Source organism: Euleptes europaea, chromosome 2 (genome assembly GCF_029931775.1).
Source record: "Euleptes europaea isolate rEulEur1 chromosome 2, rEulEur1.hap1, whole genome shotgun sequence".
NCBI lineage: Eukaryota > Metazoa > Chordata > Lepidosauria > Squamata > Sphaerodactylidae > Euleptes > Euleptes europaea.
The window spans coordinates 12056309-12062308 of record NC_079313.1 but is presented as its reverse complement, the minus strand read 5'-3'; the positions used below and the strand labels follow the sequence as shown (position 1 = coordinate 12062308).

General features: G+C 48.5%; 1 non-coding gene across 1 annotated transcript; it reads right to left on the bottom strand.

Moving 5' to 3' along the window:
* Window positions 1-3106: 3106 nt before the first annotated feature.
* TRNAF-AAA (transfer RNA phenylalanine (anticodon AAA)) lies at window positions 3107-3185 on the bottom strand. The gene is given in 2 exon segments: window positions 3107-3142; window positions 3150-3185. It is a non-coding gene; the product is annotated as a tRNA-Phe (tRNA).
* Between the last annotated feature and the right edge of the window lie 2815 nt (window positions 3186-6000).

Sequence of the window (6000 nt, the reverse complement as noted above, 5' to 3'; positions counted from 1 at the left end):
GGCTAGGCTAAGGAGCCTCCACTCTGACACACTAGTTTCTACATGCAGGGAATTTCATACAAGAATGCAAGAGCCAAAGGTCCATCAAATGCCACACAACAGCCAACCAGATGTGCCCAGAAAGCACGTGAGCACCGGGCTGAGATTCTAAAAGCCTGGTCCTGGTTCCACCCTGCCCCCTCCCCAGCAACAAGTATTGACAGGTATACTGCTTCTGACCAGTGAGGTTCCATCTTGCCGTTTTGAAAGCTGCTGGTTTCTACATACATTTATTGTGTTTCCTCACATGAAAAAACTGTGGCATGGAACATTTGAATCAGGAAATAGAACACCAGGAAGTAAAGCAGCATCATGTTTTCTGGCTGGGTTTTTTTTTTAAAGCCATTTAACCACCAGCCCATTTCCTCAATCATCCAGGAGGGTCTCCCTAAAGCAGCCCTTGGAACGTATCAGCTTACTCTAAATCCTCTCTTGGCAGTTGGAGCAGGTGCTATGCATGAGCTAATACACCATGTTGCATCATGCGCCGGAGCGTAGTACACGCGTGTGGGAGGGGAAGAGAAGACACACATGCTTCCCCCCATGAGCTACTTGGAAGCTCTGGCCAGCAACTCTACAGGGCTTCCTATCTGGACTGATTCCAAGCTAAGCCCAGTGAAATCAGATACGGGAGTAAGCTGCATAGGGATTGCACTACAAGCTGGAGGTATTGCTCAAAGAGAAGTCCCTCCCCCAAAGAGATCTCCTCGTCCTCCAACTAGAACTCTCTAGATGCTTCTGTGGGTCAGCTTTGCGCTAAGAAAAGGCGCACATTACCTGTTTAATGTACCCCAGGATGCAAGGACGTGCCTTAGACCAGAGGTTCTCAACCTTTTTTTTGTTCCATCCCCCCCTTTCACCATTGTTCAGAATATACTTTCCCCCCTTCCCAAGATAAGTAATTAAACTTCACTGAATGTCGCAAATTAAATTAAAAACAAACTACAGTTTACAGATTGTACATAACCTACAGAACATCACACTTTTCTGAATAGTGGTCCCAATCCCCCCCAACCCTAAAATCCCCCCCTGGGGAGAATTCCCCCCTTGTTGAGAACCCATGCCTTAGACATTTATCCAACCCCCCCAATGCCCTTCCCCCTTCCCCTGCTCATTAAAAAGTAATCACCTAGCAGTGGAGAAAAATCCGGCATGCTCTATCCAAGGGGTATTTCAAGTACATTTTGCTGAAATATTAGGGTGCATGTTTGCAGAGGTAGGATAAAGACTCCTAGCATTTTTTTGTTTTAAATGTAGTTTTAGATGCTATCAACTTTTCTTTTGCTGCCAGTTTATTTGAGATCTCGGGCGGCGAAAGAATTACACTAATTTAAAATATAATAAGCCTAACCAAAGCAATAAAAAAAAAATGCTCACAGGGTTTGGGTCTGTTCCACTATGTAAATAGTAGCTGCCAAAAAAATTTGGGGAGGGGGAAGAATGATTTCCCTGGCCATTTCATGGCAATGAAACAGAACTCCTTGCAAGACAAAAAAAAAGCATTGGGTTAACGTTGTGTGTTGTCCATAAAACAGAATAATTGTGAGATCTAGACAGGAAAACTTTGCCTTTTCTGGGGGATTTGACCCAATTTTTAGCCCAAATAAGAAGCCTGAAAGACAAAGGACAAAAAAAGAGTCACCACCATCAAAACCAGCTAGATTTGGGTCCAATAGCGCTTTAGAGCTACCGGATTAAAATCTAGCTGTTCTACTGCGGACCAACACCGCTTACCCTCTGAAACTAAGCATGAAAACCAGTTTCCGTTCTCAGTGTAGACACAAGACTTACAGCAGCGCCCCTTTTTCAACAACAAAACCTGTACCAGGATTAAGAGAGAAGGAAGAGACCAGCTGCCAGCGTGACTCAAGGGACAGAAGGGGGACCTGTCAATCAAACCAGGCGGGCAAACAAGACTGGGGGGGGGTAAGAGACCTGGTACACCCCCTGGGCCGCCAATCACTCTAACGCAAGAGCAGGGCATGTTGACTCTTCTGCACGGTTCAAAAATAAAACAAATCAAAAATTCATCACCAGATGATGCAGGACAAAAAAGTCAAGGGGCAGGCGGGGATATCGTGTGCGTCTGAAAGCTTCCCATGATTGCCTCGTCCGCAAAGTAGGAGAGAAGCAAAATCGTGGACCGTTTCCTGGTGTAGAAATAAGCAGGAGGTGAAATGCAGCTAATTTAAACGTAATATGCTCAAACGTTATAATAAACTCTGAATTATATTTTTTATCTCAATTAACTGCCAAGTAGAATATGAATTTTTAAAATATTATAAATCAGCCTGATGCAAGTATAACAAACTAAAGATATTTTGTAATTATGTTTTATTTAAAAATCATTTTATAATACTGTATTGTTTTTATAATGATAACATTTATCCCTTCCCCTTTTCCCTTCCTGTACCCTCCAATTATATAAATAAAATAATAAAAAGGTTAAAAATAAAAAATAAAAAAATAAGCAGGAGGTAGACAGCAGGATACACATACCTCCTTCAGGATCTGCTAGGACTGTATTATAGCCAGACAGCCGGAAGGTTTGGGAACGAGTTTTCCCAAAAAGCCAGACAACAGAAAAGGGAGTAGTCGGCACCTGTGTTATTTCGGGCAGGTCTGGAAGATTAGATTTCCGTTTGAAATCTCCTCTGATACGCAGGCTGTTTTTAAAAGAGGGATCCCCCCCCAAAAAAGAGAGGAGCAGAGCCACCATCGGAAGCCTCAGGGGCATAGGAGCTACACAAAGACACCCCCCACTCACACAGACACACACAATGCTCATTTATTATCAAGGCACCCTCTAGCCTATGGGGGTGGGTTGGGTGTGCAAATCCTGCGTTTACCATCCCACACTGCCGAGAACACAACGAAAACTTTATCTCCTCCCCGCCCCAATAGGTAGACCTGCCGTTTCCCATCTAAGATGAACACATGAGGCTGCCTTATACTGAATCAGACCCTCAGTCCATCCAAGTCGGTACTGTCTACTCAGACTGGCAGCGGCCCTCCAGGGTCTCAGGCAGGGGTCTTTCCCATCAGCTACTTGCCTGGTCTCTTTAACTGGAGATGCCGGGGATTGAACCTGGGACCTTCTGCATACAAAGCTTTAAGCAGATGCTCTACCACTGAGCCACAGCCCCTCCTCACGAATTCCGCCAGGGCACAAGGTGCTGTCCAGACCCGGCTGTGTGGCGTTAACCCTTGCAGCCCCAGCCGCACAGACCTTTAAAATAGTTCACTTAATGCCATTTATGCACGGGAAGGTTTCGCCTTGGATTCGCCGCTCTCGAGATTCACATTTCCCCCCGCCTGAATTCTCCAAACTCTAGAAGGGGACTTATTGTTGAGCTTTAAGAATTCAGTTGGGGAAAATGTGCATCTAGAGAGCGGCAAATCCAAGGCAAACACCTCCCATGCAAAAAAATTGCCATTCTTTAGATGCACTCTTTGCCACAGGATTTGCCACTCTTCAGGTGCACTTTTGCCCCATCCATATCCCCAAAACTCAACAATAAGCCCCCCTGCAGAGTTTTGAGAATGCAGATGGGGAAAATGTGCATCTAGAAAGTGGCGAATCCAAGGCAAAACCTTCCATGAATACCTGGCCCATTGACGCATGGGAGGTTTGGCCACTCTTTAGATGTACTTTCTCCCCATCCCCATCCTCAAAAGTCAACAAGCAGCCCCCATGCAGAGTTTTGAGAATCCGGGTGGGGGAAACGCGCGTCTAGAGAGCAGCGAATCCCAGGCAAAACGCTCACCTGCATCAATGGCCTAATTAGGACAAGCGGGGAAAGTATAGACCGCTTTGTCTTCCAAGGCGTGTTCCGAGCCGCGCTCGCTTCTCCCCCCTCGCGCGTCTCCAGCGTGCCGGGCGCCGCGCAAAACCCCCTCGGCCGGCCGGCTCCCTCCCTCCCTCCGGGCTGGCGAGGCGTCCGGCGCCCATCCAACGCCCCGGCGTCCAGAGAGGCGCCGCGCAAAAACCCTCCCACACTTCCTCTCCGAGCCGCGCGCTCCTCTTAACCACCTTAACAAAGCGCATCACTAATCCCCCCCCCGACTTTATTAAGATTATTATTAATATTATTACTCTTTTAGCGCCAGAGCCAGATGCTCCGCGCTGCCGAACGAGGAAAAGAAAACGGCTCGCGCGTTACCTGCCCACGTTGCGCAAAAATCCTCCACAGCTGCCAAAATTTGCCGGCGGGAAGCTTTATACAGGGCAAAGGGAATAGGCCCCGCCCCCTACTCCCCAAGCCCCGCCCCTTTCCCCAGTCGTAAACCCAAGCCGGGGCCCCGCCCACCACGGCCGCTATTGGCTGCAGGGCGAAGGAGCGGCCGGCTCGGCCCGGGCTGATTCGGGAAGAGGGCTCAAGCCGGGCGCGCGAGGCTGGAGGCGCCATCTTGGGCGAGGGCCACCGCCTTTAAAGGGGAAGCACACCCCCCACCTTCCTCTCCGCCCCGCCCCGCTCATCAGCCGACTGCGAGCCGCGCCCCCCTCGCCGTGCGCGGGGGAGCGAGTTAACTGCCGGTCATTGACCTTTTCCTTGCAAAGCGGGTGAATGAAAGGAAGGGAAGCCAAGCCACGTGCCTGGATCGGGGCCTCTAGGGTGCGGTGGCGTTAGAGGGAGGAGGAGGAGGAGACCGGTGCGTTTGGCCGAGGCAAGCTCCGCTGACGGAACCAGCCGCCCAATGTCGGGTTTTGGCACAGCCCCCTTTGCAAATCGTCTAAAGCAGGGGGGGCGCACGCTTTTCACACACCCACCCACCCAAATAGTGGGGCCTCGTGATCTACGAGACTCCGGGCCCTGCGTCCCTCCCCACACCGAGCCACTGAGCAGCTGCCGTGTGGCAGCACCGTCACTGAACGTCAGAGTCCAGGGGGGTCCAGCCGTGCCTGGCAGGCGACGATTGGACCTGACTCCGACGTCACTTCGGAGCATCGGAGCCGTTGTTCATATTCATGTGTCTTTTGTCGGTGGTTCTTCACAATGCTCCAGTTTCACGACATTATTGGAGTGCAATTAAAAATGGTGCTAAAATCTCAGATGGGGAGCATAAGAATCAGGTGGGGGCAGTGGCGTAGCGTGGGTTGTCAGCACCCGGGGCAAGGCAAGTAATTTGCGCCCCCTAACCCGTGGATTTTAGCACTCGAGTCTCTTCCACTAGATTAGTTAAAGAAACCCTTTTCCACAGTGCCAAAGAAAGTAGCAGCCTTTGTCCCAACACCAACTGCATGCATCCCAGCAAGATTGAGCGAGTGATTGTTACATGGCACAAACATTGCTTTGGGATTCATATCCAAAATACGTTTTTGTACACCACTAATGTGTCCAGCCATAGTCGCAGCATTGTCGTATCCCTGGCTGTAGCAATGCTCTAGTTTAAGGCCATCAGCTTGCAACTTGTCACAAATTTGTTTTGTAATGACATCAGCTGATTTCCCATATAACTGAATAAAGTCAATGAAAGACTCTGTCACATGGACTCCTGAATCTTCAATATGCACATATCGAATCACTTGGGACATTTGGTCAGTGTGTGAAATATCAGGAGTGCTATCAAACATTATAGCAAAATACTTGGCCTTTACACCCTATGCTGTAAATGATGATACTAAATTTGTAAAGTGGATTTGGTTGTAAGAGCTTATTAGTTTAAAAAGTCTCAATACAGTCTTTGTTTCTAACAACCCTTTGCAATGGAGTCTTTGCATGCTTTGAAAATTGATTATGTATTGTAAAAAAGTTTTAATTTCCCGGCCCCCTTCCTTTAATAGTCACTTCCTCTAATTTGATGCCTCTGGAATTTTCTATTTCCTGGTTTGGGGGGGGGGGGGAGAGAGACAAACCGGTGTAGCCACCCCAACATTAGAAGAGGAAAAACGCCACCACGCATCCAGATTGTGACTCTCTCACCTTTTTATTTCTTGCCTTTTTTTTTTCCTATAAAAAC